This window comes from Mercenaria mercenaria, chromosome 11, assembly GCF_021730395.1.
Source record: "Mercenaria mercenaria strain notata chromosome 11, MADL_Memer_1, whole genome shotgun sequence".
In the NCBI taxonomy this organism is placed as follows: Eukaryota; Metazoa; Mollusca; class Bivalvia; order Venerida; family Veneridae; genus Mercenaria; species Mercenaria mercenaria.
In genome coordinates this window covers 52,113,974-52,126,745 of record NC_069371.1, presented here as the reverse complement: position 1 = coordinate 52,126,745, position 12,772 = coordinate 52,113,974, and the positions used below count along the sequence as shown (strand labels likewise).

Genomic DNA, 12,772 nt, shown 5'->3' with positions numbered 1-12,772 from the left:
GTAGCTTTAAAACATATTATTTCTAACATAAGTTATATTTTCGTGTTATTTGCATTTATTCAAACAAATTTCACAGCTTAGAATACTAAGAGCAGTACCCCTCGTCTGGAATTTTTCATGGAAAAATCGTTCAGCATGCTGCTTTTATTCTCATAGATATTGTTGAAATGAAAATAAAAAGCCGAAGCTGTGTTTCTTAAATAGACCAGTGTCAACGCTTTTAAATTTTAAATTTAGATACATAGGTCACGGGCTTCGTTTCTATGGTAACATCAATTAAATTCAAGAAACCACAATTTTCTACTGAAACTGCAACAATTTTAGATCTTAGTTTTAGTACATAAGTAACAAATTATCAACGGAACCTGAAAAATAGGTATTAGAAATCAAACTGCTAGATTTTTTATTTGAAAATGGCCGTAACAAGTAACCTTTCACCCAACTATATTCCAAATAACATTGCTTATCATCATCCATTTTCTTACATTCCGCATAACATTTCAATATATCTACATAAAAGAAGCAAACTATTGATTATTATTCAGAGCAAAAGACTCATAAAAATATTTCAGCAAATAATGGTTATTTGAAAATAGTTAAAGTAAAGAAAATGCACAGAATTACGTACTTTCAAGATAAAAGCTATTAATTTTGCGCGGTAACTGACACGTAACGTCATGACGTCAATGACGTCATTTTAAGACAACATTGTTTTGAAGCGTTTCTGCGGCAATTTATTCATTATTTCTGCATTATTAAACCATAAAGCATCAGATCGAAGACATTTTCATGATTAATTTTCAAAAGAATGAATATACAGACACATTTAGTTTGTCGTAAACGCCGTCGTAAATCGTCACGTTAGCTTCCGGTTGGACATGCGCACATACAAATACGAAGGTAACCTACCTCCTTAACAGCAGGAGTTTTTTTTACCAGGAGGGGAAGGGGCCCAGGCCTGTGATTTGTGGAAAAAAAAATAGCTCGGTATCTGGGCAAAGGGGAATAAAAACCTGATGTAAAGTAAATTTTTGGGGAAAACTGCATGGTTTACAAGAAATTTTCTTATGGGAAGGGCCTATAAACGGCCCCTATTATGAAGGGAAAAAACCCTGTAACAGATGCTGTTTTTATTTTCTGATGTAAGTTCGAGTCCACTAAGTTATCGCGTAGCCCATTTGCCTAACTGGGTTGAACCGCAACATCTGTACACTGACTCTTGTGAGAAACTGATGAAGACAGTTCAAGACACACAAAGTTTGTAGCACATGGTTAGTTTTGAATTTCAGTATCAACATTTTTTATATTTATAAATTTTATAGAAATATAAATGTAAGCATTTCAACAAAGTTCATAAAAATCATACCTTAGAAAGTTTAGAAGTGTCCATAAAATAACAGTTCTATACCACCTATTTATTTTCAAAATGAGCAGTGCCTTGATCACATGACAATTGCAATGGTGGACAAAATATTGCAGACAGCGGTACCCATTTGGAACTGAACATTTTTTTGCAGATTTAAACATTCAAGGTGTTGTATTTTGGTGAGAAAATCATCTACCCAGTGTAGGACTCAAACCTACGACCCCCTGCTTGCAAGTCAGGTGCTCTACCAACTGAGCTAACCGGGCTCCTGGTTTACAAGAAGCCTCTAATCACTACACTCCTTCTCACTTTAATTTTGAAGGCTTAAATCTTATCGTGGAACCATAGAGCGAGACATCAACTGTTCAGCTTCCAACATAGTATAGCCTCTGCAAATACTGCATGCTCTGTATAACTGGCCACGTAGCCTTCCTTTACAGTGGAATTGCAGAGCGGGACATCAACTGTTCAGATTCCAACAGAGTATAGCCCCTGCAAACCGCATGCTCTACATAAACTGGCCACTGTAGCCCGCACTTTCCAATCCCATCCTCGTCGCCAATGTTGTATTTTGGTGAGAAAATCATCTACCCAGTGTAGGACTCGAACCTACGACCCCCTGCTTGCAAGTTAGGTGCTCTACCAACTGAGCTAACCGGGCTCCTGGTTTACCAGAAGCCTCTAATCACTACAAAGGGTATGTTTTTGATTAGTCATATAAATAAGCCATAACATATGCAATTTTACCTTCAAACTTTATTTTTCGCATGCAATAAAAATAAAAAATGTAAAATATCATTAAAAAATACAGTTCAAAAGTAAAATTGTGCATGTTATGGCTTATTTATATGACTAGTTTTTGATGAACTTTTTTGAAAATGTTTATATTTATAATTCAGCTAGAATCATAAATACATCTATGCAAATGTTGATCCTGAAGATAAAAAATAACCTTGTGTTACAAACTTCGCATGACGTCATCAGTTTCTCACGATAGTCAGTGCACAGAAATTGCTGTCTGTCACATGTTAAGTAACCAAATGGGGTTACATCATAAGTAAAGGGGCATGCATGACTGTCAAAAATTAGCGTCAGTTAAATTATGGTAGCCAGAATGAATTGTGCCCGGAAGATGATTACTGAAGGCAATGAACACATGTACTGTTGTTGTCAACTCCGTACTGTATTCTCTAGTCCATGTCATGATGTAAAAATGTCTGAAGCTGAAATTTTTAGCTAGGGTAGGTCAGGATGATTGCCTGTACACAGAGGATGACTTCCTATTGTTTGAGGGGTAAGTATGTCAATGTTAAAGGTAGCAGCGAACGAAAATTTCATGTAGTTCATGTAGAGTAGAAGCCCGGAACATCATTAGATGTTAAGCGTTGACGCTTCTTAGGCCCATTTGTATTTGTTTTCCCAATTTGGTACTAAATTATTTTAATTATGGTTATTATAAATTATCTTTATATTTATTCTATTCCATTTAATTGTCATAATATTGGTATGTACATTCTGACATATATTATATTGCTACTATTTACAGTTAAAATTCCTTATAATGGTGTGTTCTTAAAAGGATAAAAAATCACAGTTAATTAGCACAGTCTATACAATATATACTTGTGTATGTACTATCAATTGCGTGTTTTGGCACAGTATCCATTGCTTGAATTAGACTGGCGTTACATTTATATAGTAAAAACAAGTTATTTTGGTGTTTGTTTTTGTTCATTTTTTTTTTAAAAAGAACATAATTTATCTTAACTGTCATATAGTCTAGATTTTACAAATTAAGACCATAGCACCTATGCTTGGGTTCAGACTGGCCTGACATTTAAAAATATCAATCAATAAAATTTCTAAAAAGGAACATTGTTCCCTAGCACAGTCTTATCACCCTTTATGTCAATATACAAAATTTTTACTGATAGGGGCTGTAGCACTTAGCTATGAATTTTGACCGCCCAGACCAGTGCTTATTTAGTCTTGATTTGAAACTGTTGAGAGTTGGAGCTTCAATTGTACTGGAGGGGAGTGCATTCCATGTGTCAATTACTCTGTGACTGAAAGTATTTTTTCTTGTGTTAGAATTGGCTCTAGGTTTGAATAATTTCTGTGTGTTCCCCCTTGTATTAGTATTTGTTCTAACAGTTAGCAAATTTGTGGAAGTTTTATCTAATTCATTTCTAAGTTTGTACACTTCAATGACATCTGCTCTAGTTCTCCTATACTCTAGAGTTGGCATCCCTAGTTGGATTAACCTATCGCTGTACTCTAATCCTTGTAATTCATGAAGCATCCTTGTGGCTCTCCTCTGCACATTTTCTATGGCGACTGCATCTTTCTTGTATTTTGGGGTCCATATGACAGAAGCATACTCCAAATGTGGACGTACTAGTGATTTGTATAACTGTAAAAACATTTCTTTGTTCATATATGTAAAGTTTTTAATTATTAGTCCAAGATTTCTATTTGCGATGTTAACTTTGGTACTTATATGTTTACTAAAAGTGAGTTTATCATCAAATATAACCCCAAGGTCTTTTTCTTCAGTAATCTGGTTTATCTTGTTTATTTTGTTTTCATTATCTTTCATGTAATATTCTGTCCTAGGTTTATTTCCTATGTGCATTGTTTTGCATTTTTTGATATTAAATATCATTTGCCACTTGTTTGCCCATTCACAGGCATCGAAAATATTATCTTGTAGCCTAACTTCATCATCATGTCCTCTTATGACCGAGTACAGTTTGGTATCATCAGCAAAGAGTTTTGATGCGCAACTTAGAGCATCTGGTAAGTCATTGATAAAGATTAGAAACAAAACTGGTCCTAATACACTACCCTGTGGGACTCCACTGGTGACATTTTGCCATGTTGAGGTGGCCCCATTGATTTTAACCCTCTGTAACCTATTGTTCAAGAAGTCCTCAATCCATTTGTAAATGCTACCCCTTATTCCTATACTCCAGATTTTCTTTAACAGTCTTTTATGTGGAACTTTATCAAAAGCAGCCTTGAAATCTAAGTAAATGATATCTATGTCATGGTTTTCATCAATTGCCGTAGTCCATTCTTCAATGCATTCGAGCAATTGTGTAGTACACGATCTGCCTTTTCTAAATCCATGTTGATAGTTTGAAATTATTTCATTATTTTCTAGATGTGTTACTATGGCATTTCTTATAATTTTCTCCATTATCCTACAGCATATAGATGTCACACTAATTGGTCTATAATTTTCAACATTATTTTTATTTCCACTCTTATGAATTGCTGTCACGTTTGCTTTTTTCCAGTCATTTGGAAGTTTGCCTTCATCAAGAGATTTTCTATACATTTTAGTCAGGATTTTACAGACTTCATCTTTGCATTCATATATGATTTTGGGGTGTATTTCATCTGGCCCTTGGGATTTTGTTGGGTTAATTTCTTGAATAGCTTTAAATGTGATTCTATCATTGATTTCTGTGTCATATATAGCAACATTTGATATTCTTTCTGTATCTGGTATAGGTTCTGTTTCAGTGGTGAACACTGTTGTGAAATGCCTATTGAATTCTTCTGCGATTTCTATGTCGTTATTAGTTTTAGTTCCATTAACTAGTATTCCATTTATTCCAGACATTGTTTTAGAGTTTGATCTTACATATTTCCAGAATCTTTTAGGATCTTTCTTAACATTGTCTGCTATGTTCTGTTCATATTTGTATTTTGACCTCCTAAGATGATATCCTACCCTATTCCTTGCTATTTTATAACTGTTGTATGTTAGATGATTTTTCCTGTATTTGTATTTCAGCCACTTACTTCTTTTTTCTTTGATGGCCTTTGCAGTTTCATTGTCAATATAAGGAATCCGGTGTCCTCGATTATTTGTCTTTTTTGGAACATGATTTTCGATACAATTGGTAAGTTTGTTTTCAAACAATTCCCAAGACATCTGAATCCCCACACTGTCAATAACTGTCCAATCTGTCGTTTTGATGTCCTCTTTTATGGCGGAGATGTTAGCTTTATTATAGTCAAATCTAGGTGCATTATTGGTCTTTATCTCCTTAAAGCAGATAAATTCAAAGATCAATGTCAAATGATCACTTTTCCCTACCCCTGGGTTATATATGATTTCTGTAACCATGTCTTCCTCATTTGTGAAGATCAAGTCTAAAATGGACGGTTCATTTCCTGAACGGTATCTAGTTGGCTCTTTCACGTGCTGATATAAAAACAAATCCTTAACCTTCTCTACAAATTCAGTTTCAGGATGATGTTCACTTGTACTTGTTGCAAGTAGATCCCAGTCAATGTTTTTGAAGTTAAAATCACCCATCACTAAGAGGTGGGAATAATTCAACGCACACATATGGTTTAGCATTTCATACATTTTGTCATGATTTATTCTGTCGCTATTTGGACTTTTATATAAAATAAACACTCATATTAAACAGTATACTTTATAAGAATCAGAATAAACGAAAAATGCAAAATTCGAAATTTACCGCTATAAAATTTCTTGATTATCTGCCCTTGTTAATCTTTAATGCAAAACATAAATAATTCTGCTTGAATTAAGATGTAATATTCAGTAAAGTGATATCTTTATAATTATTCTATCAATTTTAAAATAATTTAAAACACTTCTAGTATTTTAAATGAATTACAAGCGTTTTTAAATGATAAGGAATTCAGAGATTATCATTAGAAGAACTAACTGTCAGAATTGATCGAGCACTTGCTTTGTTTACAAATATTGGAATGCTGTCAGTACTTTTGCACATTTAGTTCTTTATGCGTGACATGTCATGAGTTGAAAGTTACAGAGGATAAGACCTTTTCACGACAGGTAGTAAAATATGTCCAGATAAATCAATTTATTCCCTTTCATCACAACGTAAATTATTGGCGTTTATTTTCTCTTTGTGTTTTAAAAGTGGGTGGGGTGAAGTCAGCAAGATTAATAAATTGGTTGTCAGTCAAAGAATATAGCTTAGTATTGGGAGAAATAGGGAAAGGGAGACGTCTCGATGATATAATTTTTGCCCATTTACACAGTTATATCAAGTGACTGGTGAGCTCTGCACTGGGCGCAGGGCGTTCAGTAGTCCAATTTGTGACGTAATTATCACTTTCATTTCATTTCAGTCTGATATCATGTCAAATTCAGCCACGTCTTAAAACAGGTGTAATCATTAGTGATTAATATAAACATAAATATAACATAAATTGTAAGTTTCACACTATGAAAAACCAAAGAAATATTTTGATTTCCTATATGCCTGTTTCTCGTCGATTCGAGCTTTCTCATCAATTCGAGCCCTTGTATTTAAGTAGAATTCATGATCATGTAGCATGCTCTTCCATCAGAAATTTGTGTCATTAACATTTTAAAATGCCTTGAAAAAAATTAGTCATGAAACCACTGAAAAATTGAGTAAATACCTGTTTTAATATTTTGCATCAAAAATTGCTTTTTTCAAAAGAAAATTACATAGTGGGTAATATTGTGAGCCCAAATTTCAAATTAAAAGCATCCTGAGCATATTTCAACTGTTGTAAGGAGTGAACAAGAAGTCAATCTTGATAGCTATTTGCTTTATGGAAATAGAATATGCAAACATTAACACTTGATGACCTTCCAAATAAAGGGCGCGAATCGATGAGAAAGCTTTAAAATGATGTGGAGTTTGACCTCCTTCAGTCTTGTGCAAAAAGTACATGTAAAAGATGGTAACATTGTAATTCTTATTGCCCATTGTTAAATGCAAATATTTTTGTAACAAAAAAACAAAAATTATTCAATTGAACAGGTTTACAAAAATATGCACAACCCTATAAGATTTAAGAGGCTCGAATCAAGGAGAAAGCAGCATAGGTAATTTATACATTTATCACGTGAACAGGAATGTTATTTGACATGTTCTGCATAAAAAACTATATAACAGCTATCAAATTATATGAATGAACAAACAGCATTTAGCACAGTGTGAAGTCGTGCTCGAATTGCCATCCAACTTTATTCCGGGTGTTCATGAAGGAACAAGCACACGAGAATAAATATCAATAGATCACTCCCAAGATCTGTTTTGTTTTCAGATGTTATAATTTAACTTTAGATCTTGGTAAATATACAAATAATATTCCGATAATTCACTAATAATTAGCCTGAGACATTTTGCTCCCCATTATCTGCTATCCGGTACCAGTACTTGATGGTGAATGAAATGCGCCAATAGTGACATGATAAAGCTGTGATGCCCCCAATGGTGCACCATATAGAGGATAATTGTTGGTTTTGGTGTAATATCACGTTATAATTTCACCGAGTGGGCACCAAAAGTGATATTTTCACAAGTGGCACAGCCACGAGTGAAAATAACAACTTTTGGTGTTCACGAGTGAAATTACCGTGATATTACATCGATACCAACAATTTTTCTGTTTATTTTATGTCTAAAACTCTACTTTTGTTGTGTTTATTTCAATAAAATGTCGAAATTTGCGGGAAATTATATCAGGAAGCATCGCAAAGATGACGTCATTTTAACGACGTCATCGTCATATTGTTTCCGGCTTTCAGTACGCTCGGTAAACTTTATGACGTTAATCCGGGTATCAGATTTAATAATTTTCACTGAGTGGCCAGTGAGTTTATCAGGATATAATTCACCGTTATATTTCGATAAACCACCGAAAAACATGAAATAAAAATCAATAATGTAGGTCAGTGGGTGACTTTCTTCAGGTACTGTGAAGTGCTATGACATGACATATCGCATATTACACAAAACAAGCGCAGGAATAAATTTGCTATTCAGAAATATTTTTCTTTTCACCATTAAATCATCATTATGCTTACATTTAAGTCTGAAAGACAGAAGTACCTCAATTACGCCGATTTTAAACAGTCATTGATTGTGACTCTGTGGACAGACCATCTGGGGAGATAACTTGAGTCACGTATTAGGACTAGGCGTTTGGTAGACCTGAGGTTCCAGGTTTTGACCAGCGAAAATAAAAAAAAACTCTATTTGACATGCACAAAAAAATGCTCCATGCGTTTGCTTGATCAGCAGAAATTTTCTTTGATGCATCTCAAGTTCAAAAGTTCTGACCCTTGTCAATCAAAATCCTGGTGAATCTCAATTTAGTTTGCCACCACAAGCGGAAATATGGCAGTAGGTGGAGCGTCGTGTATTAATTAGCTACTCACAGATGCCAATCAAGCCACACACTGAATGACCTGTGGTCATCTGCAGTTTGTATTTAGTACATTAATGTCCGTCATTATCAAAGGTGTTTATTGAGCAATGTGTAAAAGTTAATTGATTAACAATGTGTAGAAATGCAGCCTATATCATGTTTGTACAATTTGTAATTAGAGGTATACAATGAAAGGGGGTACAATGAAAGGTTTGTTGGTTTGATAATTTATAGGAGAAATCAAATAACTATAAAATACACAGAATGGCAACTTGGGATAATCCCGCGTCATCTCGTGTTAGCGTGTTATCTTATTTCAAAGCGTTTGCCGACTTGATCAGTCATGATCAAATCAACAGACGCTTACTGAAGTATAAAACTGGTGGTACGCCCGGCACGTTATAAACCAATTTGAGTCCTTTTTCAAACGAAAACTGTTGATTTCTCAGACTTTCAATCATAAATTCATTCCTTCCCCGTGTAGAAAATACTAATAACATTAAAAATGCACCATTACCATGATAAACAAATGATCCGAAAGTAACCTTATTTCAAAGCGTTTGCTGACTTGATCAATCATGATCAACAGACGCTTACAACGAGATCTCATTCAGTTGTCACGGGATGTTGGCGAGATTTGCTTTATATGCCTTTCAAGTTGCCGATCTGTTTATTTTATAGCTCTTTGGAGAAATCAACTGGACAATGCCTCTGATCTTCCCATTTTTTTACGATTTCAATACATGTACTCATATTCGATTGTTATTTTAAGCACATTTTCGTACCGTTATTATCCGGACACAAAAATTAGGTTCACTTCTATTTAGTTCTCGAAAACATTCAGACTTGATTTATGTTATTTTGTGCTTTTATGAAGTATTTTGTAACACTATGGCTCAAAGAAAACTATCTGATTTTGGATTTGTCCATTAAGTTATGGTGGAACCCCATTTGGTTACCTAACTAGTGTCAAACTGCAACATCTCTTGCACCGAGTCTCCTGAGAAACTGATGGTGTCATGCAAAGTTAATAGCAATGGAACAAGTTTCTAAGTAAGCTTAGCTTTCTACTCAATCCTTGATTGTGTAAATGTATGTTTGCTGTACATATTATATTTGCTGAAAATAAATATTGTTTAAACCAAAGTTAATAGCAAATGGTTATTTTTGAAAATCAAGATCAACACTTTGTTGTTTTTTTAGACTTTTACTGAATTATAAATAATAACCATTTTCAACAAATTTCATGAAAACATACCTTAGAAGGTTTAAATTCACAAAAGAGATCAATAGATAATGATTCTATACGGCCTGTTTGTTTTCAAAATGAAGAGTACCCTGATAAGGTCACAATGCAATGGTGGACAAAATATTGCAGACAGCGATACCCATAATATGAAACGTGTGTGTAAAATTTGTGATCAGAATTTGTTGCATAGTTTATTTTATGTCAGATCAAAAGAAAAATGGATAAGAAATGTTTTATTAAAGTAAGAGGTGAGTCCATGGCATTTCATTTGAGGAAATTATAGCGTGACTGACTTCTGGCACAATTTCTGGTTAGGTTTCGATACGGCATTCTTTGCAACTCAGAGATCCTTGGCAGCTTATAAACCTCTCTGAGCTGAAATTTTTAGCTTGACTATTCAAAGAATAGGTAGAGCTATTGGACTCGCCCGTGTGTCACGTCCGCGTCCCAATATGGTTAAGTTTTTGTATGTAAGCTGGTATCACAGTAACGACTTGTCGGAATGGATTGAAACTTCACACACTTATTTACTGTGATAAACTGACTTACATTGCACAGGTTCCATAACTCTATTTTGTTTTTTACAAAAGTATGCCCCTTTTTTGACTTAGAAATTTTGGTTAAGGTTTTGTTTGTAAGCTGTTCTCTCAGTACCTACTAACGGGAATGGATTGAAACTTCACACACTTGTTCACTGTCATGATCTGACATGCACTGTGCTGGTCCCATAACTCTACTTTGCATTTTTTCAAAAATTATGCCCCTTTTTTGACTCAGCAGTTTTTGGTTAAGTTTTTGTATGTAAGCTGGGATCTCAGTATCCACAAATTGGAATGGATTGAAACTTCACACACTTGTTCATTGTCATGATATGACATGCAGTGCATAGGTTCAATAACTCTACTTTGCATTTCAAAATTATGCCCCATTTTCGACTTAGCACTTCCCTGTAGGAACATCTGCATAGACTTCCCTGTATGGATACAGGCCTCGATCTTGACGGTAGCCCGGTAGCCCGAGGCTACCAGTTTTTCAGACGGACTACCGAATTTCCCAAGTTGGGTAGTCCGTCGGGCTACTAAGTTTTCAAACTTGTTAATAATAAAAGTGTGAAATTTCACCGATTTATCTGATGTTTCCTTTTAAATGACAACGATATTTTTTCGGTCCGCATAACTCTAAAATTACCTGGATTGACTAGAATTTACCCGCGAATCGTAAAGATATCAAAACGTCATGCCAGTAATTTTCCATTCCACGAGCACGTGCGACCTATCGTATCGCCGCTACTTAAATGTTTATGGACACGTACACAAAAAATGCTTGTAGTGCATTAATTTTTAGCTCGACTATTCAAAGAATAGTCTAGCTATTCTACTCACCCTGGCGTCGGCGTCGGCGTCGACGTTGGCGTCACACTTTGGTTAAGTTTTTGCATGCAAGTACATACAGCTATCATTTAAAGGCATATAGCTTTGAAACTTATTTATTCTTTTTCTAGGTCAATTACCAACCTCACTGGGTCAAGTTCCATAACTCTAACATGTATTTTGAGCAAATTATGCCCCCTTTTGGACTTAGAAAATTCTGGTTAAAGTTTTACATGCAAGTTACTATCTCCAAAACTAATGCAGATATTGAATTGAAACTTCACATGTGTCTTCGGGGTTATAAAACTAGTTGATAGCACCAAGCCCCATAACTCTGACCTTCATTTTGACCAAATTATGCCCCCTTTTGGACTTAGAAAATTCTGGTTAAAGTTTTGCGTGCAAGTACATACAGCTATTACTAAAAGGCATATAGATTGGAAACTTATTTTTTTCTTTTTCTAGATCAATTACCTACCTCACTGGGTCAAGTCCCATAACTCTGACATGTATTTTGGCCAAATTATGCCCCCTTTTGGACTTAGAAAATCCTGGTTAAAGTTTTACATGCAAGTTACTATCTCCAAAACTAATGCAGATATTGAATTGAAACTTCACATGTGTCTTTGGGGTTATAAAACTAGCCGATAGCACCAAGTCCCATAACTCTGACCTTCATTTTGGCCAAATTATGCCCCTTTTGGACTTAGAAAATTCTGGTTAAAGTTTTGCGTGCAAGTACATACAGCTATTACTAAAAGGCATATAGATTGGAAACTTATTTTTTCTTTTTCTAGATCAATTACCTACCTCACTGGGTCAAGTCCCATAACTCTTACATGTATTTTGGCCAAATTATGCCCCCTTTTGGACTTAGAAAATCCTGGTTAAAGTTTTACATGCAAGTTACTATGTCCAAAACTAATGCAGATATTGAATTGAAACTTCACATGTGTCTTTGGGGTTATAAAACTAGTTGATAGAATCAAGTCCCATAACTCTGACTTGTATTTTGGGCAAATTAAGCCCCCTTTTGGACTTAGAAAATTCTGGTTAAAGTTTTGCGTGCAAGTACATACAGCTATTACCAAAAGGCATATAGCTTTGAAACTTATTTATTCTTTTCCAAGGTCAATTACAAACCTCACTGGGTCAAGTTCCATAACTCTTAACATGTATTTTGAGTAGATTATGCCCCCTTTTGGACTTAGAAAATCCTGGTTAAAGTTTTACATGCAAGTTACTATCTCCAAAACTAATGCAGATATTGAATTGAAACTTCACATGTGTCTTTGGGGTTATAAAACTAGCCAATAGCACCAAGTCCCATAACTCTGACCTTCATTTTGGCCAAATTATGCCCCCTTTTGGACTTAGAAAATTCTGGTTAAAGTTTTGCGTGCAAGTACATACAGCTATTACTAAAAGGCATATAGATTGGAAACTTATTTTTTTCTTTTTCTAGATCAATTACCTACCTCACTGGGTCAAGTCCCATAACTCTTACATGTATTTTGGCCAAATTATGCCCCCTTTTGGACTTAGAAAACCCTGGTTAAAGTTTTACATGCAAGTTACTATGTC

General features: G+C 34.7%; 2 protein-coding genes across 4 annotated transcripts in view; one reads left to right on the top strand and one right to left on the bottom strand.

Moving 5' to 3' along the window:
* LOC123532031 (uncharacterized) overlaps positions 1-5,908 on the bottom strand; it is a 31,552-nt gene extending 25,644 nt beyond the window's left edge. Inside the window, exon 1 of the mRNA XM_045313368.2 lies at positions 5,869-5,908. The gene's annotated coding sequence lies outside the window, so the exon portion shown is untranslated. The remainder of the gene's footprint in view (positions 1-5,868) is intronic.
* Positions 5,909-6,087: 179 nt separating this feature from the next.
* Positions 6,088-12,772, top strand: part of LOC123531610 (transmembrane protein 98-like) — a 57,073-nt gene continuing 50,388 nt past the window's right edge. For 2 of the 3 annotated variants that reach the window (XM_045312723.2, XM_045312724.2), the window contains exon 1: positions 6,088-6,212. The gene's annotated coding sequence lies outside the window, so the exon portion shown is untranslated. The remainder of the gene's footprint in view (positions 6,213-12,772) is intronic. The other variant, XM_045312727.2, reaches the window with a different exon arrangement.